This window comes from Stegodyphus dumicola, chromosome 4 (genome assembly GCF_044657685.1).
Source record: "Stegodyphus dumicola isolate Sdum_Otavi_A_Nest chromosome 4, ASM4465768v1".
In the NCBI taxonomy this organism is placed as follows: domain Eukaryota; kingdom Metazoa; phylum Arthropoda; class Arachnida; order Araneae; family Eresidae; genus Stegodyphus; species Stegodyphus dumicola.
In genome coordinates this window covers 246,701,465-246,727,103 of record NC_140771.1, presented here as the reverse complement: position 1 = coordinate 246,727,103, position 25,639 = coordinate 246,701,465, and the positions used below count along the sequence as shown (strand labels likewise).

Here is a 25,639-nt window from a genome sequence, read left to right as displayed (position 1 = left end):
TAGGTCGCTAGAGGTTCATACATCCAGGAATTATTTTTATGAACAAACACCCTGTATTCAACACAAGAATTCAACATGCCAGTTTGACTTCATAGGCTGGCTGATCTTCAGAAGACATCGGGAAATACAGAAAACGAGAAGTAGATTTTGTTTGCAACTCTTACAAAACCAGTTTCATATACAATGTACTACTTTAAGTACTAAAATATTTTATCCTATTCCGGTAAATAAATTTACATGATTGTTCAATTTATCTTCCGCCAAATACGAGATTCAAAACTGGTTTTCGCATATATATATTTAAAACTGTATTAAAAAGGAACCAGTTTTTAACCAAGCTGAGAAAAATATTATGAATTTTTAAATGTACTACTTTTCTAAATGATAAAATGAGTGCTGAGACTATAAAAAGAAATGAACAGCTGCGTCGAAAACTTCGCAAGTCTGAATCACTTTTTAAATTGTTGCCAACAAATTCGCCCTATATTATATTTAAAGAAATTAAATCATGAAGAATCTGCATGAATGTATGTATGTTTCCATTTTTACCATTTCCATTTTTACATAGTTCTTGCATATAAATGACATATATATAAAAGAAAATCTGAAAGGTTTCAGATTTTAAATTACATCCAAACGGGCGTTTTTTTAACATTTTGTGTGTTACCTTTATTTATTAAATATAATACATATCTTCTTCACACTTAAACCATAAAATTGAGGTCAAGAGGTGTATCGCAATGTAATTTTAAATTGAGCCTAACTTTAGAATTTCCGATACACAGTCTCACGCGCTGGAGATAAAATTGTTTTTCTGTACATTGTTGCCGTTGCTCGCTTTGAAATCCTTGAATTTGTTAATCAAAAATTCGTTAAATTTTTATAAAATATGAAATCGATAATAAAACAAATTTTAAATTTGGGTTTCCGGATGCTCATATTCGAAGGAGGATTACGAGAATGCGAGATGAAGAATGAAGAATCTGCATAAATGTATGTATGCGAGAATACAGGGCGAATTTGTTGCGAGAAACAAACATACATTTATGCAGATTCTTCATTATTTAATTTCTTCAAATATAATAAAGGGCGATAATATTCGGTGGCAACAGTTTGAAAAGCGAAACGGACATTCAGAGTGACTCGATGCAAAATCGCAAAACAAAAGCAAATATTTTATCCCATTCCTGGACAAAGCCCCTTTGGACTAATAAAGGTTTCATATGAATACATTTTTCAGCTATATTTTTATAACAAATTATTTTATTTCCATTTTTACATAGTTCTTTTCTAAAAAACCAAACCATTTTTCAGCAAAAGTTTGATTCCGTGCTTAGTGAAATACTGGATGGATACTAAGAGATTATATTAGCCAGAGGCAAGAATTTAGCTATTAAAATGCAGACGGAAAAGTTTCTTCATGAAAGGTTTACGGAACTGGAAAGGAAAGAAAATAAAACTAACGAAGCTTACTTTGTCTTAGGTCATAGTTCTAGAGGAAATTGTTAAAGGAAAGTTTCCCAGCATAAGCATGCATTTCTGCAATAATTCCTTTTTCTTTAGTTAAATGTCCTCTTTTATTAGCTTCGAAAAATCCTAACTGAGAATTTGAAGAAAATCACTGACATCAAAACTAAATATCGTGTTGTTCCGAATTTTTTACATACGTAAATAATTTTAGAGAAATTACACGTGAAAGTCCAAAGTGCGTTAGCTTTTTTGTCCAAAGTGCGTTAGCTCAGAAGGGCTGTTAATTTCGTTTTGGCATCAAAACTTCAAAAGTCTGAATCACTTTTCAAATTGTTGCCAACAAATTCGCCCTGTATTATATTTAAAGAAATTAAATCATGAAGAATCTGCATGAATGTATGTATGTTTCTCGCATTAGGATAAAACAACGGTACCTAGAGCCATCCATTTTTGAATTACGTACGTCTGCACCTGAATATGGGAATATGGAATCCCTAATTTGGAATTTAACGAATTAATGATTATAGATTTCATATTTTGCAAAACTTTAACGAATTTTTATTAACAAACTCGACGATTTGAAAGCGAGCAATGGAAGCCCAAATTTTGTTTTATTATCTACTAACCACTACGCGACCAGCCTTCGTTTGGCTTTTAAATGTACCGTGTAAATGACTAAAAGGAACACCAAACATTAAATTTAAAAACTGCACAGTTTTACTATGCAGAACAACTTTATATATATATAAAAAAAATTAAACGAAAGATACACACACACAGACTCTTGCTTTTATTGCATGTAGAGATTTAATATTTTGTAAAGCATTTATGAGTTTTCGATTAAGAAATTCAACGATCTGAAAGCAAGGAATCGCAACACTGTATGGAGAGGAAACATTTCCCCCCCCCCATTTTCCGATGCAAGAGACTGTGGCATCGGAAATTGTAAACATATGCTCTTTTTAAATTATTTTATGATACTGCTATTGATTTAATTTTATGGTTTAAGGGGACTCATACACCTTAAACCCCTTATGATCTTCGAATATGTGATTGTTGCAAGAATTGGGATATTTTATTTATTTTAAAAGCAATTACTTCCCACTTTTACATGTGACTACATAATATAGCTGCTTTGGGAAATAGTAACCAGAAAGTTTGTGTTGCCACAAATATTTTTGTAATTTAATCCTCTTTGTGACAAAATATTTCGCCATGTTTCCACCTTGCGCGCAAGATATTTTTAAAATGGCTAATGGTACATACTTGAAATTGGATGGAATTCTTTATATGGGCACTACTTTCTAACTGAACCAACAATCTGATGAATATTTTAATATTGGAAAATTTTATGGACGAAAACATTACAAATTTTTTTAATAAAATACATTTTATAAACTTAACTCAAAATAAAATAAAAATTTAACATGAAATTTTTAGAATTTTAAGTTCACAGTAGTTTCCAAATGTTATAAAAGTTATATATTAAATATAGAATTAAATTCTGAAACAGAAAGTTTTACACAGTGCGCGCAAGGTGGAAACATGACGAAAAATGTTGCCACAAAGTGGATTCAATTATAAAAATATTTTTGGCAACACAAACTTTCTGATTACTTTTTCAGAAAGCAGCTATATTATGTAGTCAGCTGTAAAAAGTTGGTAGTAATTGCTTTTAAAATAAATAAGTTATCCCAATTCTTGCGACAGTCACCTATTCGAACATCTTATGGGTTTCAAGGTGTATGAGTCCCCTTTTAAGTACGAAGAACATGATATTTCATAAATAAAGGTAACACAAAAAAGAATTTGAAAAACGCCTCTTTGCGCGTAATATAAAATCTGAAAGATTTGAATCCCCTTCCCCAACTGCTGCGATGGCGTTCCTGGTATCACCCGGGTAAAGCGGGTACTTAGCGTATTTTACGTATCTCGGACACAATCGTCCTAGTTTTTTGCCCCAAAACAGCAAATCATTTAACAACGGGGCTTAAAGCTAAACAAGGAAAAATAATAATAATAATAATAATAAAACTGCTTCCTTGCAGTCGGAGATTAAGCAATGGTAGTAATTGAAGGTGGGTCGCTGCAACCATGCTCTCGTTGAGATGCTCAAAAATTGATAAGCAGCACACGCCCTGTTCGCTAGGAGATTACGTACCCCCCCCCCCAATCTGAAAATTCTAATAGAGAGAGTAAAAAAAAAAAAAAAAAAAAAAGCAAACAAAATATCAACAAGGCAAGGATTGGGAGTGCGAATGGCATGCGTGTTTGTGGGCTAGGGATATAGCCGAAATTCTCCCGTCGGAGCCTGGAGGTCTGCTTCATTCTGCATCCCCCTCATCCTTTCGTAACACGCGACGGAGGGAACAAAAACAACCCGACAAAAGCCGATCCGCGGCCAAAGGAGGGGGGGGAAGGGAGAAATACCCGAAAACAACATGAAAGTCGAGCCCTCCTGCCATTGATCGCAGCCGACTGTTCGCAGGGGCTCGTTATCCGAGTCGTAATAAACGGCGCAAGGGGGGGGGGAAATGCCTCAAAGAATAAAAATAAAAAAGAAGAAAAAGCTTTCGGAGTAATCTTCTGCGCCGTCTGCCAGGGTCATGTGACGCCCCTATCTGGAATGGAAAGCCGGAGGACAAAGCTGAGCCGAGTCGTCTTCATCGGCAACTAATTCCCCCTTCAATCGGGAATCAAAAAGGAGGACGGCTTCGCTTACTCATTAGGAATCGTCTGCTCGGAAAGCCGAACCTCTCATGTTATTCGGAACTCATCACGATTATGAGCTCCGACTGAAAAAAAAAAAAAAAAAAAAAAAAAAAAAAACGTCTAGGAAGCGAGCGCGTTATTTTGATTGCAACTGCTGAGTTGACAATAATGACTTTTGCCTGTGTAGGAAAAATGACGAGATGTCGGTTATGATTTCGTCCGCTTATCAAATCTGCTGTTACAGCTGCTGACTTTACATACGAAACTATGCAATACTTCAGTAAAGCATCAGTAACTGGTCGCAATAAATAAATCCATCATTTGGTAACACAAGGAAAATGTTGCACCAAAATCAGCATTGCGTAGAATCGAACCCCCCCAACAACAACAACAATAAACTTTATTCATGTTCCTACAACAACTACCCTGGCTGGAGTCCCAACTGCAAGACCGGTAGAAAAAAAAAAGAACTTTCTTGCTAAAGCACAGACTTTTAGCTATATTTGAAATTTTCATGTTACAAACTGACCGACTAAAGTTAGCAGTTTGAGGGCAGTGGCCATTTTAACGAGGATGTACCAGGTATTATACAGGGTTAGCATAAATGTTTCATTCGCTTCGAAAAGGGTATATTTTCAAAAGTATTTTACATACACACACGAAAGATATATATGAAAAGAACCACAAACTCACTAAGCTTATACACACTATGTGCCCCTTTGGAGACACGACACACGTCCAGACGATAATCGAGCTCATTCCATATATTTTGTGGCATTGTTGTCCAGATAGATATCCGTCCTGTCAATTGACCAGATCTTCGAAATACCACAAAAACTGCGTGGAAGATTTTGCGTCAACGGTTGCATATGAAACCGTACCAGGTGTAGCTCCTGCTACAATTAAAGCCGGAGGATTACACCGGTCGACTAGATTTTTGCATCCACATTGGAGGACGAAGATTTCGCATTAATTTGAATAGTGATTCGCCGTTTAAGGAGGGCGACACAAAATCCCGTTTCGAGACTAATATTCCGTTTGGGCTAACGCTCTTCTCGGGCTAATAATCAAAAATTGCAATCCAGTTTCTGTACGCAGAGTTCCGATTATCACTTGAGTTACTTTCAGGCTGAGTTACGACTGGTCGCATTTAGTGAATACGAAAATCACATTAATATTCGCAACTGGGAAACTTAAACCATCTAAATTTCTACGCAGTTACCAAAACAATACGATGGACGTAACTCTAAAATGTCGGATTATTTGTGCAAATTTATAAATAAACAGTTTGACTAAAAGCGATATTTTAAAATATACAAGAAATCAAAAGCGCTTGACAAAAGACGAAAAATAACTTTTTTTTCTCTCCTTAACATTATCTAGAACGCAACGGTACTGCGAAATTTTTTATTTCGAAACTGCGGGAAAGAAGTTTCAGACACGGTGACCTACACAACGTCGGCCTCGACTGCGATGAGTATAAGTACGTCAAGCAGCTAGCCACAGATCGACATTTAACGAGCAGTTTAAATGACCCTGCTCTTTAAAAGTGTGCTACGAGATACAGAAGACACTTCAGAAGATGACACAAGGCCTTTTTCCCACCCACGTTCCATAACGATGGCTATGATCTTAATGACGACATCGTTTTAAAAGGAATACAAAAATTAAATTCTGTGGCAAAAGTAAGCAATTCACAGAATTAGACAAATTATTAGCCCAAAGGGGACCTCAGTTCCAAACGGGATATTAATTTCGAAACGGCATTTTGCGTCTAAAAACTTAAATGCGTTGCATCACTTTTCTAATTGTTGCCATCGAATATTATCGCCCTGTATTACATTTAAAGAAATTAAATAATGAAGAATTTGTATGTATGTTTCTGGCATTGGGAAAAAACAATGGTATCTACAGCCATCCAATTTTGAATAACGTAGTCCTGCACCCGAACATGGTCACCTGGAAGCTCGAATTTTAATTTTCGAATTGGTTTTATGATCTAGTTCATAATTTGCAAAACTTTACCGAATTTTTGTTGAGCACATTCAGCGATTTCAAAGCCAGCAGTCGCAACAATGTACTGAATAAAACAATTTTATCTCCAGCGCGGGAGACTGTCTATCGGAAATTCTAAAGATATGCTGTTTTAAAATATGTTGTGATGTTGCCGTTGAATCGAATTTTATGCGACGTAAGCTCCAAGTACGTGATATTTAATAAATAAAGTTAACACGCAAAAACGTTCATAAGAAAAAGACCAAAAAAATTTTGTAAAGCTACCTTAATAAGAAAACTGAACATTGATGGGATGAAAAAAGAACAATGTACGTTATTAATTAACAAACTAAGCGATTTAAAAGTAATAAACGTAGATCCATTTCAATGATTATTAATTTCTAGAATGATCCGTGAGAATATGTTAGCCGGGCTCATTAAAATCATGACATATTTTTTCTTTTCTTTTTTTTTTTTTTTTTTTGTAATAAATATGTTAGGTAGATGGCCACGCAGACGACTAATATTGTTGTAAGAACGCGTTAAGGAAAAAACGCGTTTAACTTAACGCAAAACGAAATGGCACATATGTCTTCCTGCAACAAACTGCTTGGCACAGGTCCTCCTATAAAGAATTACGTCTTTTTCTGAATGTTAAAATATTTATTAAGGATTTAGAAAGGAATAAGATTCGTTCAGAAAATTATTGGTAGGGGAAGAAGTCAGTTCACGGGAAGGGCCTCAGTAAAAAATGAATAAATAAAAAATCCAGTTTAACAATCCTTGGAACGATATTGTCCCTGATTACAATCGGCCATAAAGCCACATCATAAAAGTTGAGTACGGCAAAAAGCCAGAGCCGGCCAACTTTTATAAAGGGCTCGACGCAGTCGATAATATGAACGGGAAAGGAAATAAAAAGAGGCTTCGCATCGGCCACAAAAAGTCCTTATCGGGATCACTTCTTCAACAGCCATTCCAAGGTTTTACCACGGACACCTGGCTTTTCCATCCCTTTCGCCTCAGTTCTTGTTGCTGTCGGTAGACTGGGTGCGGTCCAAACACGTGAAAGGCATATCCAGTGAACACGAAACCAGAAAGCTAGGGATACTGAAGAAGAAAATACGCCTTTCCGAAATTGCGTCGGCCACTAAAAAAGAATTCATCAGCAAGTCGTCGTGTGTTGCATTTGAAGAGTTGGGTCGAGGTTTCATGTTTCACAACCGCCCTAACAATTAAACTTCTGCGCGAAACTAGAACCCTGGAGCCTTTTCTATTTGCATTTTATTATACAGAACCGAGAAAGCTATTATTATATATTAAAATGGTCAAATAATCATAGACTTCAGTCAGTTGGTATTATTTTTAAAACAATCCCCGCTTTGCTGTGCAACAATTGCTGCAAAAAATGGCGTCTAACTTTCCCATTTCCGATAGCTACAAAGAAGACACAATAAGCTAGTGTTATAACTGGTGAATTCAAAACAAATGATTTGATAAAAATATATATATATGTTACCGTGAAAGACCGAAATTGGAGAATGTCGACTTTCACCGGAGAATGTCAGCATTCACCAAATACGTCGGTGAACGACCGAATATTTCACTACATTCTTGTATATTCGGACCCTCACCGGTGTATGTCGACGATCACAGATATGCTCTGGTGAAAGTCGAAAAGAGAGGTCATAAAGTGCCATAATAGTTTAAGTTGTTGCAATAAATAAGATTTGAATCACATAATTTAGTAAATTTTTTATCACTGTTATTTTAAGAACGTACTGTACAATTAAGTAAGTTTTTAACTTCTATTATTTTCCTTTCTCATTTTGAATGTATTGTGTGTTTTAGGTTCTCAGGTTCTTAAGTTCTTATTTCAAGTCTCAAGTGCGTTTATTCGCGACTGAATTACGGAGAAGAAAATATAATATTGTTATATGTTCAACATTCACCATTAGTACATGGTGAATGTCGACATTGACCGGTGTATGTCAGAAATAAGAGTATTTGGAAAATATTTCGGACATACACCAAGAGACTATGTGAATGTTGACATTCACCGATGAAAGTCGACATTCTCCAGATTTCGGTGTTTCACCGTAACATATATATATCTACAGAAGCTGTTTGTACACATTTTAGACGATATTCATTGTATTTGCAGCAATATTTTACCTAAAATTTTGTGCTTTAAATGTTCTGTTTGATAATTCATATTCCACCGTAATTTCCAAGACAATATAGCCTTTTGTAATATCGGAACGGATGCTTCATCCCATTCCTCTTGAACAGCTTTCTAAAGACCAAGGAGAGTAGTAGGCGACGTTTGGACAATCCACTTTTTCAAAGTCCAAACGCGCAAATATGCATAGCTGATGCATCAGGAGAATTAGTAGGGACACAAGTGATAACATACCCGTTTCTTGTTCCGTTTTTTCCAAGAAATTAACAGTGGATCTTGACCTGCGGCTGCTTGCTTTGTCTTGATGCAGTTCTACTGACTGATGGCATTATAGATAAAGGAAAACTATTTCGTATTTGAAAATAAGGTCTAAAATATGTTCCCGATAACTTAACAATTGATCGAGTTAATCTTAACAATTTTCTCCACTCTCTTTATTTTTAATTTGCCGTTATATGAAAAAATCTTGGAGGTAAGAAAGGAAAGAGGGGCCAAACCCGCACTACGAGTTCAGTCTCCGAGGCTTCAGTCTACGAGTTCAGTCCAAACCGCACTACGAGTCTCTGCTCCGAGGCTTCAGTCTCCAGTTGGGGTGTTCTTCGTTTACATTCAGAAGCTCCCTTGAGAGCGCTCTAATAGTATTTCGACACACGTCAGTTCCATACAAATAATTCCAATAAAAACGAAATGAATAGCCCTTCTAGGTAAACTGCCTCTTTGGGCTAATAATACTAAAAATTCAGAAATTAAAATACCTGAAACTGCTTAAGGCCCATACCACACGGCGTTTGTTTCATACGAACAACTGTTTCGGACAATTTTTCTGACGTGCGACTTTTTCCTTCCTTTCCAAAAAAAAATTGCAAGTTGTTCGTTTTCAACCAATCAGCTATCAGCTTGTTTGTAATGGGGAACCAGTTTCCCCGGTGTTAACCCCAAAGCGATCTATGGTGATTGGCTGTTGTGACAAAGCACAAAAATTGTTCCAAACAGTTGTTCTTCCGAAACAAACTGACGTGTGATAGCAGCCTAAGAAAGGTACGATAACAACATTCAGTATTCAAGAAGACGCTTTTCACATGCATCAAAGTTATAGACAACAAAAATAAGCCCAAGACAGTTTGAAATGCTTCCAAGGAAACGTTGAAACACCCGATACTGATCTCTGGCACCTTCCATCTTTACAGCTTCGAGACAGGGGCACGGGAGATCTCTGATTCTCCACGTCGCACGGTGCCAGAGATCAGTATCCCTCCTCGGAACAAACTTCAGAAACCTCCAGAACTGACTGAACACAGGCAGTCAAATTTTTGGTTGGTATACGATCAAGATGCAAAATGGCATAATGGATCGTGGATAAGTAAAAAGGCACTTTTTTTTAAGAGAAAGACAGACAAAGAAATCACAACAACCCTTATGTACTGCAGGCATAGCTACAACAAAACAAAACCGCTGTGTTTTTTTACTCAAAGGAACAAATTGCCTAGAAGGGCTATTACTAATTTCGTTTTGGCGCTTTGCGATGTTCACAATAAACGACGAACCACTTTTTAAAATTTTGCCACCCAATATTAGAGCCCTGTGTTATATTTAATGTTATATTTAACCAAATTAATTAATGAAGAATCTCTATGAACGTATGTATGTTTCTCGCATTGTACCTAGAGCCATCCAATTTTGAATGACGTAATCCTCCTGCGAATATGGGCATCTGAAGCCGAAATTTGGAATTTGTTTTATTATCTATTTCCTATTTTGTAAAATTTCAACGAATTTTTGATTACCAAACTGAAGGATTTCAAAGCGAGCCATGGCAACGTCGTACAGAAAAAACATTTTTATCTCCAGCGCGCGGAACTGTGTATCAGAAATTCTAAACATACGCTCAATTTAAAATTATTTTGCGATATTGCTCTTGAACTGAATTTTATGGTTTAAGTGCGAAGAACGTGATATTTAATAAATAAAGGTAACGCACAAAATCGGGGAAACGTAATTTAAAATCTGAAACCTTTCAGATTTATTTAATTAATTACTTTTCTAATGAAATTTAAGTTAATTTACAGTTCCCAAGGTACAAAACACGCGTCAATCGAGAATGGGAAACAGTGGGCATGAATGGCAGAAAAATCGCGTGTCGGCATTCTCTTCATCACTCTGTGTCCTCATGAACACTATTTTTGTCAGGGAAGTCCTGACCCCGTCCAGACTTCCTGCAGTTATCTACATAAGAAAGGGATGGCTTCAAGGACAATTTTTAAGGGAAACAGGCTGCTACTCATACTGCAAATGTGGAAAATCAGCGGAACGACAAAAACAATTTTAGAACTTCCATGAACCCGTTCTTCAGAATTTGGTTCTCCAGCGGCCAAATGGTTTAGACCACAGGCTCTCAAACCTTTTGGTTACATGGAAAGCTTTTCTCCACTGACAGACCCTCATTCCCGGCCATCCGAAAACTCGAAAAACACAAACATCTATTTAAATACAGATAATTTTTAATGCGTTTTATAAATTAAACAAAGAAAAGTACCGAAAATTTTAATAAATACCAAAATTTGAATAAAAGTAAATTTTTATATTCATAAAATAAACTAAATATTTAAATGGTAAATAAAAGGCAATCTCCCTCCGAGATGATGAAATCCTCCCTCGCGATCGTGGCTTTCTCACAATGCGAGAAACATGCATACATTCACGCAGATTCGTCATTATTTAATTTCTTTAAATATAATACAGAAAGATAATATTAGGTGGCAACAACTTGAAAAGTGATACGCCATTTTTTAGTGATTCGACGCTAAATGCCGTTTCGAGAAATATCGCATTCAAAGTAACGTCTCTTTTGGACTAATTATAGTAATAGAACAAACAACAGATGGAGTAATAATAATAAATTTGCATTATAATCTAGCCCCTTATAAGTTTTAAAAAATATTCCTTTTTTAGCATTCACAAGTAATGCTTATAACATAACACTGCTTTTATCGAATTGTTTGACTGTGATTATCTACAATTAAACAGAGATTACAGTTGCATAATTTATTATTACGTCTAATTCTTCTTCCTAATTATCCAATTTCTTTGTCCTCGAATTCCTCGGAGACAATAAACTGCATTAACTGTGGCTGGTGAAGTCTGAAAAGCAAATCGGCTTTTACGAAGACCAAAAGTACGATCTTAGGCCTTTTTTGTTTGTGATTATTTTTAAATTCCTACTATTAGCTCATACTCTCCCTGTACCTTGCTCAAATTTTCAATCGTTAATAAAATACTTTTTATTCATCCACTCAAGTTCAAATACATTTTTTTAAGCTTCTAGTGGATGACACTTGATGGCAACACAGTTTTGTTTTTTCATTTCACAATTCCTACTTATTGATTCCTGTTTATCGAAACTAAAGATAGGCTGTTTTTACTTCCTTGTACGAAGTAAAAAGGAAGTATTGTAATAGCGAAAAGGTTCAGGCAGCATATTTCAACGAAAATATCCATTTTGACCGCTATCGAATGCAATTTAACGATGTTTTTGCGTGATATCTGTATGTAAGGACAGAATAAAATACTCTTTTCCTTCAAAAAAATTATAAAACTACTTTAAAATTAATTCTGAAGAGAATTTTTCGTGGCGTCTGTACGAACGTATGTATGTTCGTGCATACGTACGTATCTCGCATAACTCAAAAACGAGTAGCCTCAGAACGTTGAAATTTTGTATATAGGACTGCTATAACATGTAGATCTGCACCAAGTATTTTGGTTGCAATCGGCCGCACCAAACGTATATAAATACTATATTTATATATATATCCACTCTGTTACTCGGCACAGTGATCTCCGTTTCTTTACTCTTATATGTTTGTAAATTGTACATTTTTTGCTTTAAAAATGGTTGAATTATGTTGTTCTTATTTTCCGGTTAAGGTTTTTATGCCTTTCGTAATTCTGGAAGCAATATTTGTACAATTATCAACAATTTAAAAGCTGTTTAAGTGCGGTTACGTTTTAAATAACATGGCGGACATATTTGTTTACATTTGAAACAGCAGAATTGTAGATTTGTTGCCAATCTGGAGAGACTAAGCTTCGCAACAACAAAAATAACGCCTTCATTTATTATTGCGAATTAAATCGTGCTCAATCCTTTCTGGAATTTTTTCGAGGAAATGTTTAAGTTTACTTAATTTTTAATAATTAGTAATTTTTAATACAGATATTTTGAGCTTTTATGAATTTTTGTCTTGTCGCGAAGTGAAAATTGAAGTAATTGAATGAGAAATACTCAATCGTCTGTGAAAAACTGTTTCTTTTTTCTTTTGTTTGCTTAATTTCTTTTTTACATCCTTCTAGCTTTATTATAGTATTTGAAAAGAAGATGTGGCAACTTTATGTAAGATGATAGTGTCGGGGACGATTACTCGAGTTTTACAGGATTTCTCTACAGTAATTGATTTTTACTCCAAATTGAATTGACTAAAATGCTTCATGAGAAAAAGTTCTTTGAGTAGCAACTATTCGCGGAAATATTTGGCCTGACTAGAATTGCCGGTTTGGCTTTAACTTATAACTCGAGTAAAGACGAAACACTTTCATATTTACGTATTTTTATCAATTATTGTTCATTGAACGGGAGTTGGTTTGTTCCCCTTGAAAAGTCAACTAATTTCCGATCAATGACAATAATTACATGTTTTAATTTTTCCTTTTACAATTGAAATATTATTCTTCGTGATGATTTAACTCCAGTCCCCGTTAAAACCATTTTGCTTTCAAATTACTTCAAAACATCTTTCAAAATATAACTTACCAGTATGGATGCACACTTTTAAAATAATTCTACTTTAATTAAACTTAGGAGATAATATAATCAATTAATCAATACTGTTTAGGAAATAAATTATTATTAACTAACTTTGCAGCAATTGCGCAAGTAATAATAACTTGTATTCGCACTAAATGGATTTAAGTTCATACAACATTATATATATATATATATTACTCCAGTAGATATTCTGATATTCAGTTGTATTTCAGAATTCAGAGAATACGAACTCTGGAACTGAAATATTTGAAGTCACTGACGTAATGCACTTTGAACCGCAATCTAGAATCATTCTGCCATCTTTCCTTCTCTCTTCGCGATGTTGGTATAGAAGGAAAGTTACTGGAGCAATGATGTGCAGATAAAATAATGAAAACAACGCCTTCGTGAACTGGCAGGTGAACCGAAAACGAACGCGAAGTCAGGCACCTGCAGTCGGAATTGAGGCTGCGGGAAAGTTCTTTTGGCCGTCACAAATAAAATATTTGACGGGTTGTATTCCAGGTGATTTTCTGATGGAGAAAAAATGAAATGCAGAGCAAGGAAAAAATTTACCCTAAAATTTTGCTTTTTATAATTTAAACAAACATATTTACATTAAAGTATTGAAAATTTTTGCAGTCAAATCTCGACTAAACGGAGGTGGATTAACGGACTTCGGCGGGAAAATGTTATTCATTTAAATCTGAACTTGTATCTATTGCGAGTAGATAATATGAAAATAATAAAAAAATAAAAACAAAAATCTGAAAGCTTTCAGATTTTACATTACGCCCAAAGGGACTTTTTTTTTTAAACTTTTGTTTGTTACCTATATTTATTAAATACTTCGCACTGAAACCTAAAATTCAATTCAACAAATTTAAAAAGAGCATACCCTTAGAATTTCCAATACACAGTCTCGCGCAATGGAGATCAAAATTTTTTTTTCGATACAATGCTACCATTGCTCCCTATGAAACCGCTGAGTTTCTTAATCAAAAACTCATAAATGCTTTAGAAAATATGAAATAAATACTAAAAACAAATTCCAAATTTGGTCTTCCAGATACCCATATTCGGGTGGAGACGTACGTTCTTGAAAATTGGATGAAAGTGATTCAGACTTCAGTTTTCGAAGCAAAAAGCCAAAACGAAATTAGTAGCGCTTTGGGCTAATAATAAAAATTAATTTTTGGGAGAACGGAAAAACGTTTACCACAAACCACTACCGTAAATTAAACTTTATCCAGTTGGTGGTATATGTCTACAGAGAATATAAAAAGACAAACGGAAATGTGTCGAAGAGCAAATATGGATAGCGTGATAACATTAGGAAGTCATTTTTATACACAAAATAACGCAAATTCATTGTCCGTCATCCCTAATACAAAAATATTGTACAATAAAAGGGAAAAACATTCTAATTGACTTTTTTTACGTGGGTTTAAACTTAATACATTGTTTAAGTTCTTTTGTTAATATTGCTCTTTAATACTTATTTATAACTTAATTTCTTCATTTTTTAATTACGCTTATTCTTCCGTTATTTAGACGTTCTTTTTCCTCTGAATGCTGATTTCATTTATGAAACCGAATTAATTAACTTATTGCGCAGATTACCTTGGTTGAAAAGACAAATTGTCTTCACATATTTCTGTTAATTTTAATACGGGTTCATCCTCTTTTTTGTGTCTTTTTCTTAACTGCCTTCGAATTATCCTTGATTTTACGTTAGTTAACTGTGGAGTTCATCTGTTCGTTCGTTATTCTGGAAATTCGAGAGTTGACCGTCATTTATAAAAAGTCACAAAAATTACTTTAGTAATTTATGCACTTTGAAGATTAATTACTTTTATATATCGAAATATAAATAAAAAGTGTCATTGCTTTTAAGTAAAGAATGATTTCGTCCCCAATTATAATTACTAATTATCTAATTTTTTAAAATATGAATTTGTAAAAAAACATAAAATTTCCCTAGTAATTTATGCATTACAATGGCCAATTATCTTTAAATACTGAACTGCAAGCAGAAAGTGCAATTGATTTCAAGTAAAGAATGATTTCGTCATCCGCATTTGTAATTACGAATTATTTAATTTTTTTAAGATTCTAATTTGTAAAAAAATCACAAAACTTTCCCTAATAATTCATGCATTAAGAAAGCAATTTTTTTTTTTTAAATATTGAACTGCTTATAAGTAAAGAATGACTTCGTTCCCCAAAATTATAATTACTAATTATCTCCGCTCCTCCAATAATAAATTACTCAAATTTGATATTAGTACGTAAAAAAACAAAAACTTGTCGAGAGTTTTAGGAAAAGAGGCGGAGTACGAACACATTTAACGAGTTGGATATGATCGATGTAAACAACATACATTGCGAGTACAAGTTAAGATGACACACATTTTTTAATTTGAGTTTCAGGTATTTAAAATCCTGGATTTTTAAGCTAAAAATAAATAAATAATAATAAATCATTTTAAAAATTTTAATTCAATATAAATAGTATAAATACCTGTTTGCAATAAAGACAAATTCGAATTTAGTGAATAATAAACTGAAATTACAGATTTTCTTTCAACAGATCAGTTTTCTTTCAACAATTTTTTTTTTTTTTTTTCTTAATTGTTCTTAGTTTTAAAATTGCGCTAACTGCAAAGATGCGTTATTTTCATAGATTAACAACGACAAACAATATATACAAATAAAACTGTTTTCTGAAGAAAAGCAATTTCTTCTACACGCGACTTCTCCGCCCCCTTAAATAAAATTCATTTCACAAATTCATATGTTCCCTTTTCAAAAAAATTAACAAATTTAAAAAGTTTTCTATCCCAAAAATATGAGAGAGAGAGAGAGAGAAATCATTTGAAATTTTAATCTTCACATTTTAACACAGACCGTATATTAAAGCCTGATATCTATATAGGAATTGTATCAATTTTGTAATATCATTTAAAAAGTTCCTCATAATTATTACATAAAAAAACATACTTAAAAATTTTCAAAGATTACTCTTCATAGAAATAATAAACTATTTATAAAGATTTTAAATTAAAATTTTTAACAAAAATAAAGAAAATTACACTTACCAATCGCTGCTACGTATTTCACTAATAATCACAGAAAACAGCATGCTATATTTTTACTTGATCACAAATAAAACTCGGAAACGATGAAGATTTTTATATTATTATTATTTTAAAGTCTTATCCGATATATATTTACAGCGGGGGCGGAAATTTCCACCGCACTCAAATACCACTGGTATAGTACGTACGTCTCGTGCGGAAAGTTCCCGCGGAGTTTCGTCGAATATTCCGCAGGCGACGTTTCAACAGCAAATTCCGCAACCTTTCTCTGAACTCAGCGGTGGCTGACTGTGACGTTGAGGTTACCGCAAGCCGGCGTTATTTCCCCGCACACATTACCCGTTCCACCTCGTCGCCAAATGCAGCTTGGATGGCGAAATAAAACGATGCCAAGAACCGATATCGCGCCGAGCTGTGAAAAGCCTCGGGAAGATAACTGCGGCCGACGGCAGAGTTGTTTTAATGACATTCGTCTTCTTTTTGCGGCGTTTTTTTTTTTTTTAATAGTTATATCCTCCTCCGCGCAATTTCGCAACGCGAAGATTTTTTACGCCTTCTGGCTATCAGGCTAGCGAGAAAGAACTAGCTCTTTTTTTTTTTATTTCTGTTATGTGTTTTTGTCATCGCTCGCTCTATGTTGATGATGGTTCGCTCGAAAGCCCATTTTATGTTTATATTTGTTCTGTTAAATATTCAGCTCAAAAGGTTTAAACGGTTATGTCCCATTTCAAGCTTTCCCATTTGAGGCTTTTTTTTTAAATCGTCTTATTTCAGCCATGACCGAAAGTCATGTTACTGTTAATTAGGTGTGAAATGATATCTCAATAGCGTTCTTCCCCGCTTAATCTTCGCATTCACATGATGTTAGTGTCACGCATACGTAGAGCAGTAAACATAATTTTTGAGTTACTTTTTTTTTTTTTTTTTTTTTTTTTTGTGCGTCTCATCATGATATACAGATCTCATCATTGTTGAATCAGTCTGTTGAATGGTATACAGATCTGGCAGAGTATAATATAATATTCAAATATAGAATGTATCCTTCTTTTCCAGCTCAGTTAAGTATGTACGGTGAACTATTCGAGGGAGACCCAATCCGCCTTTTCCCAGCGGGACCATATGATTAAAAATAGGTCAACCCTCCTCCATAAGTATGTACGGTATTTTCTCCCTTCTTTCTGCACGCCTTCGTTGTGCAACGTTTAGCACACTCGGCACATATTCAAGAGGTCTAGGTTCGCGTCCCGGCGAGGACATTGCACATTTTTCAACTCTTCTGCTTCAAAAATAACCCAATGACTCTACAAGTATTCTTGATCCGCTAAAGAATACCCTCCTTTTCGGTTTTATTTCAGATTATTTAAAATATGTAAATTTTAATTTTTCAAAAACAGACTATTTTCTTCGTAATAAACATCCTGATAAACAAGAAGCTTCTTCTTCAGCCAACTCCCGTCTTTGGCAGGTGAGCCATTTTAAAGCGGCACCATACAGTATAGCACCATCCAGTGCTCCTCCTTCCGTTCATGTTTCTGCCTCCAAAGCGTTGTAGATGCGGAGATGCTCGGCGTTCCCTTCTCCCGAGTTACATAGGGAGCATACGAGGTGCTGACAATGCGGATTTTATGGAAATAGCTATGGATGTAGTTCTGGCTTAAGTCTGAAGATGGCCATAGCGACGTTTCCAGGTAGTTTCCTTCTTTATTTGGGGATGGATCTTGTTATCGTTTTCCATCTTTTACCAGCGGCAGCCGCCCACCACGTGTAGCCCATGGTCTACTTGACTGTCGAGGTAATTTTGCTGCATATGGTCCTGTACATTACGGGGTGCTACGTTGGTTGAGACATACAGCATTCTTTTTTTTGCGAGTCTGTCCGCCTGGTTTTTTTTTCCCCTTTGACGTCGCAGTGCCCCGGACCTATTGCCCATAAATATCTGTTGTCTCCTGCAGTGGAATGAACCAAAGCGCATGTGGGGTATTTCGGAAATGAGACCGCGGACCAGCTAGCCAAAGGTGCAGCTAGGAATATAGAAGCAGATGAATTAAATATTCCGTGACCTAAATCCCGTCTAAAGCGCAGTCTCGTGCTTACGGCAACGTCCCAGTGGCAAGAAGAATGGGACACTGGTTCCACAGGACGTCACATTTACTACCATATTACATACGTGGACCAGGCGCGGCTAGTCACGCACCCGCATATGGTACGCTACATTACAGGCCACGGTCCATTTCCGGAATGTTATGAAAGACACGACATTACGTCCACTGCACAATGCAGCTGTGTTGAGCGAGGTACTCCCGAACATTACGTAACAGAATGTCCATTAACAGAGGGATTGCATATCCCAATTCCCAGGACAAATACTTCTGTAAGTTCATAATAAAACAGCAGCACCTCATAAGAAAACTGACGCAGATCATGACCAAACTCTCAGGTATAAGTACTGACCTCTGCGATACAAACTAATCAGCATCCTATACTAATACTGTACATAAAATCGCATAGAATCGTAAGCATGCTATTGAAAATGTAAACAATGAATGTATCAACATTCTAATGCACCTGGTCAAAACAGTATTAAACAATCCTCAAACAAATCGGTATTGAGTAGTTGGAAACCTAAGCATAACTGGAATAAGATACATCATATTTTAATTGTAACATAGATTATATGCAGTATTACAATGCATTAATATATTGTACTGTCTGATATGTAACATTGATACTCTACACTTTTATAGACTTATTCACTACTGGAATATATCATTGAAACATGTAAATTTAAACAAATTTAAATTCTTAACAAATGCGTATAAAAGTAAAAAAGTAAGAAAGCAAATTTAAATTCTAAAAAAAGGAAAAAAGCCAAAATAATTTAAAATAATTTTAAAATATGCAAACATGTAAAAGATTTAATTCTCGAATTAATCTACAATATCATTTAAATTCAGAAGCATAAGCAAATCAAGTGCAAAATCTATCCATGAAAATAAATCTACTAATTTAATAAATTAAAATTAAATTAAACATTTTTTTTAAAATATGCATATGTGAATGATCGTAGAGTAGGCAGGAGACAGACTTATCAAGGGGAAGTTGCCTGCAAACCTAACTCTTCAATCATTCAATTCGTGTTTCATCATTCATGCAGGCAAGGGTAAAAGTCAAAACCAAAAGTAATTCCAATAAAGTGGTACCCTTAGAAATTAACATTTAAGTATTAACATTTAAGAATTAAAGTTCAAAAAGGAAAATACTAATTAAGTCTTTTGAGAAACAAGCAAGTAAAGTCAAGAATTAAACTTTTTCTTAAAAAATTAAATTTTTTAAATTAATTTTTTATAAAATAATAAAAAAATCTAGAAACCAATGTATTTTAGAAATCCTTGTCTACAGAAACTTCCCCTACACGAATATGCATATCAATAAAAAGAAACTATAAAAGAACTATACATAATCCATATAAACCAATAAGAAATATAAAACAAAAAGAACAAATTCACAATTTTTAAAATAAATATATATTTAAAAATATAATTTCATGTTTAAAAATACTTAGATACTACATAATAAATTTTTTAAAAAATACTTAAAGCAAGTAAATAGTAAGTTTTAATTCTAACTTACCTACTATATGAGTGTTGGGGTCTGCAAAAGTGTTGTGAAAGAAAATTAAGTGTGTTCTTCAAATTATATAGATGGCGCTTATGTAGGTAAAGTTGAGTGTCAAGCTGCTATCTTTGTTATAGTAAAAATTTTTTTGTAAATATTAATATTAATTAAATTAAATTAAAAATCCTAAGGTAGTAATATCAATTATTTAGGGAGTTAAGTAACTGAGCCAATCAAGAGATGTATGTTTGCTTGAAGGAAATTAAAGTGAAGTGGTATGTGAAAAAAATTTAAATTTAAATTTAATTTTTTTAATTAAACTCAATTTATGTACATGTTGTTATGTACATGGCGATTAATGCTAATGGGCAAATGCAGTTTCATAAGAATAAATTGAGTTTAATTAATTTATTCTTATGAAACAACATTATTGCAACATGTATTTATAGACTATAGTAAGAATAGTACTGCATTTGCCCATTAGCATTAATCGCCATGTACATAACAAGAACTTACTATTGGAACTCAATATGGATATTAATTATTGCAACGTGTATTTAAAGACTGCAATAAGTATATTACTGCTTTTGCTTTGCATATCTATACATAAGTATTAATCACGATGTATGTTACCTCTACTACGTAAATGTACTTAACATGTTGTAAAGACATTACGTAAATTTTGGAAGCAGGCAAGATGAAAAATTAGCAATCGCCTTCGCAGGAAATCGAACCACAGACTTCGCAGGAATCGAATACGCGCCGAGCGTGCTGACCATTACATCACGAAGGCATGCTCAAAAGGCGGGAGAGATACCTCATGTCCCCCCCCTTTTAAAATGCGACTGCGGTTTTTAGGCGACCCAATCGCCAAATCCTGGGGGGGGGAGAAATCATCATCCACCACCCTTTTAGTTCGGGCACTACTGTAGAGACATTAGGTATTTTTTTGGAGAAAATGCAGAATCACCCACTGCTTGGCGCGTTTTTAAGAATTACACATACTCAGTATCTATGTACAACCCAGAATTGCACAAAATTGGCATTGCGCACTTCCTTGATTTTATCCATTTACACGTCGACCTATTTTCACTTAAAAGGTCAAAGACAATTGTCAAAAATCCAATTTTTCTTACTCTTGTAAAAAGCGTCAAACAAATAAGTGGAAGATACTGCACTTTAACCATTTTTTGGAAGCAGGCAAGATGAAAAATTAGTAATCGCCTTCGCCAGGAATCGAACCGCGGACCTCTGGAATACCGGCCCAGCGTGCAGAACCACTACACCACGAAACCACGCTAAGAAAGCGGGAGAAATACTAATTATAATGTAATTACAATGTGCATTGTAACTTGCATAATATCTGCATCAAGTAAATCACTGCATCAGCGCAAAAAGGTATTCATAACAAATTAATAATATAGGAATCCAATACTGTAATGTATTACTGTAATTCTCTATTGCAACACTGCATTTAAAATCCGCATAAAGCATAATGCAGCTTCTGCAATGTGTATTATATAATAACATTAATTATAATTACTACGTACTTAGTCTTTATTCAGTAAGTGATCCTAACAAGTACCATATGTGCATTTGTATTGTGTGTAACAATAGCACTGTAACTTCTGAACGGTGTTTTCCTGTTTGCGTGGTTGTCAAAAACGTTCCTGTTTGCGCGAAATCATCAATCTTCATTACCCCTCTTCCAGAGGGGTTCCATAATGGGGGGCCGACTGGGCGTTGGCCTCTTCCGAAATGTGGGGAAGCAAAAATTTTTTAGATTTAAAAAAAGAATTTTTAAAAGAAATAATCGAAAGATGTTTACGAAGTCTGAGTCTTTGTATATCTTTGCATAAATGAAGTACTGTATTTAAAAGGGAAGAGATGTTCAAACTCTGCGATCATTTTGGCAATGAACTAAAAGATCGTTTCCTAAAGTAAAAAATGTATTCTTCCGAAATTCTACATAACTGTGAATTATAATAAAATTTCAGAATATACACTGGTGTGCAAAAATTAAGGATGAAGTCGAAAAATTAGCATATCAGCTGAACGAAGAGGCAGAGCGGACAGAAAGACCAATCAGGAGATTACGTAAGGTGATGTACGGTAGCACATGCGCAGATATGCAGGTAGACGTAATGGGGGAGTGTCTGAGTAGTATAAAGCATGTTGTCGGTGTAAGATCAGTATTTCTGGCAAAGAGATTGCACGCCGTATAGCAGTTAAAATCACACCGAGATGCTGCCTCAGCGAGAAATGGCGAATAATCAATCTGTTAGACGACATCTGGATGCTTTTACCCGAGGTCGAATCATTGGGAAGTTGGAGGAATGCCGCAGTGTGACAAGTGTGGCTGCAGAGTTCGGAATTGCTCACAGCATCGTTTCACGACTTTGGAGACAATTTCAAACTACAGGAACAGCTATCCGGGGGTTTAGTAGTGGTCGTCCACGAGGAACTACACCCGCAGATGACCGGTATATTGCCTTACAGGCCAGAAGAAACAGGCGGCAGACAGCGGGAGAAATCGCTAGACACACGACACAGGCGACTGGACGGCTGATATCGCGTTTTACCGCGGCCAGAAGACTGCACGGTGGTGGTCTATTTGCACGACGCCCTGTACGGTGTGTACCTGTAACGTCTGCCCATCGGAGAAGGCGTTCTCTGTGGTGCCGGGAACACCGGAATTGGAGAGACAATGAATGGGGACGAGTACTCTTTACAGATGAGAGCAGATTCAGTCTGAGTAGCGATTCTCATCGCATACTCATCTGGAGAGAGCGGGGAAGCCGCAATCATCCCTCGAACATCATTGAAAGGGACAGGTAAGGAGGTGGCGGTGTTCTCGTTTGGGGAGGCATCATGCTTGGTAGTCGTACAGACCTTCACATCTTCGACGCAGGTTCAGTCAGCGGGACCCGTTATTGTAACGAGATTCTTCTTCCATATGTGCGTCTTTTTAGAAGCGCTATGGGTCCGCAGTTCCTTTTCATGGACGACAATGCACCATGTCATCGCACAGTAGCTGCCGAACAGCTCTTAGAGAGTGAGGATATTGAACGTATGGATTGGCCGGCACGATCTCCGGATCTCAATCCCATCGAGCATGTATGGGATTTTCTAGGAAGACGCTTGGCAGCTCGTACCTTACCACCAGTAACGATTCCGGAGCTTCGATTGGCGCTGCAAGACGAATGGGCAGCAATGCCTCAACAACTTATTGACACCCTCATTCTCAGCATGGGCAGACGCTGTGAAACCTGCCTAGCAGTCAGGGAAGATTATATCCCCTATTAAAGACCGGATGTTTCTTGCTGGACACCCATCACAGGGATGTTTCGGCCTTCAGTCGCATTGCGCTCCATGCTACTTTTTTAATAAAGCTTCTTTTTATCCCTCTGATTTCTCTTTTAGTAAGTGTTGCTTACATTACTCATGTCCTTACGTATTGGGGATCTTACGGTATTAAATGTGTTGATTTGGAAAGCTTTTGTACAAAGTTATATTGAAAAAACCGTCTCGTCCTTAATTTTTGCACACCAGTGTATATTCGTTGCGAAAAGATAGGCAGCTTCTGAGAAAGCTATTTCGTAGCCAAAAGAAGCTTTTTTTGTCCTAGCTGTAAATTGTCAAAGTCATAATTCAAAAATATAGCATCTGAATCTCGATTGAATGGACTTGATTTACTTACATTCATCAAAATATCCAAATACATTAATAGAAACCATTGATAAATTTATTAATTGCCAAAGGTAAATTCGTTAGTTTCAAAGATTTAATTCAGAAATTCCAGAAGCATAGCGCACGATTCAGCAGTGATTGTATATATTTATCATACTAATTTAAAATAATTAATTATGTGTATATACTTGTTAGTAATTATTCACAGTAAATATAAATAGTTAAAGAGTATATTTTAAATCATTTATTTTTATATACCCATCTGTATTTGTATGTAATGAAATTGCTAATTATTATCAACTTATTTGATATTATTTCATTTTAAAATGCTCTTTTCCTAAATCTCCTATTCATCTAGCTTCTTTTTTAAGAGAAACCGTACTTTGTGAGTCACTTTCAATTCCAACTGTAAATGCGATTCGCAATTTAATTTATTCGTATGGTGGCAATATTAAAAACTTCGGAAACACTGGTTCGACAGTTGTAACTGAAGAGTAAGTACAATCAGCTTCTTTAAGGCAAATATCAAACAACTTTAGTTTACTCTGACGATGGATATTTAAAAAGTGGAGAATTCAGTATTCGTCGAATATTGCTATATTCTGATAATCCCTTAAAATTCGTGCTTTCGAAATCTCTGATAATCCCTTAAAATGCATGCTACGATTAGAAATTTTAACAGTGTGACGTTATTAGGTTTAATCAATGCAGGAAACGTGAAAAATATGCAGTGCCCTCCCCGAGTCTCGAACCCTGGACCTCTCGAATACACGCCCGAGTATGCTTCCAATTAATCACGAAGGCATGCGGAAAGGAGGCAGAAAATACTTTATAACTATAATTATCAATTTAATAACAGAGAAAATTCAACTTTCCTTCACACTTTTCCAGGCTTTGGACTGGCAGTAAAAATACTGGCGTGTTTAAAAGTTGTGTGATGTTAGTCACTTTCCTTTAAAAAAAAAAAAAAAAAAAAAAAAAAAAAAAAAATCTGAAATGTTTCATTTTAAATTACGTCCAAAGGGGCGTTTTTTAACATTTTGTATGTTACCTTTCTTTATTAAATATCATGTTCCTCGCACTTAAACCATAAGATCCAGTGCAACAGCAATATCGCAAAATAGTTTTAAAACGAGCCTATCTTTAGAATTTCCGATACAGAGACTCACGCGCTGGAGATAAAAATGTTTTTTCTGCACAACGTTGCCATTGCTCGCTTTGAAATCCTTGAGTTTGTTAATCAAAAATTCGTCAAAGTTTTAAAAAATAGGAAATCGATCATAAAACAAATTTCAAATTTCAAATTTGGTCTTCCACATGCTCATATTCGTTGGAGGATTACGTTATTCAAAATTCGATGACTCTATGTACCGTTATTTTATGACAATGTGAGAAATATACATACATTTACGCAGATTTTCATTATTTAATTTCTTCAAATATAATGCAGGACTCTAACATTTTATGGCAACAGTTTGAAAAGTGAACCGACATTTATGAGTCCGACGCAAAATGCCAAAACGAAAGTAATAGTCCTTCGGGACTCAAGTCCCTTTGGACTAAAAAAATTATTAATATTATTAAGTTATTTTTAGAGAAAATTTTCATGTGTTTTAATCGAATCTTTGTAGATAAGCAAGAGATAATAAGCACTTTCTTATAGTTTGTGATGAGTAAAATTCTTGAATAATAAGTTGGATTCTTTCCTCTTTTTTGACCGCACTTTTTTTTCCTTCTTTTCCCTTCTAAATTTACATAACGACGATCTATAATATAATCACTTTCTTTAGCTTCCTTCTTCAAAAATTTTATCAGTTCTAGAGTTTTAGGGTGGATTTTCCTAATAACAGAATTTAATTTATGATGCCATCCTTCAACAATATTATTTGTGCTGTGAAATTTTTCACTGCAATTCCACATCTGTATAGTTACGACGTCATTTTCAAGCCACTGCTCAACAAAGTAATCATAAAATGCCTTAATAATCTTGCATTACGAGGTGAACTTTCTTGTATGCACAGCCAACCATCATCGACACATTCCGCGGGTATGTATGCAAGGGACGCGCACATT

The 25,639-nt window shown here is 35.0% G+C and overlaps 1 protein-coding gene across 1 annotated transcript in view; it reads right to left on the bottom strand.

The window, feature by feature from the left end:
- Nucleotides 1-16,552, bottom strand: part of LOC118188809 (uncharacterized) — a 90,716-nt gene extending 74,164 nt beyond the window's left edge. Inside the window, exon 1 of the mRNA XM_035359316.2 lies at nt 16,262-16,552. The gene's annotated coding sequence lies outside the window, so the exon portion shown is untranslated. The remainder of the gene's footprint in view (nt 1-16,261) is intronic.
- Between the last annotated feature and the right edge of the window lie 9,087 nt (nt 16,553-25,639).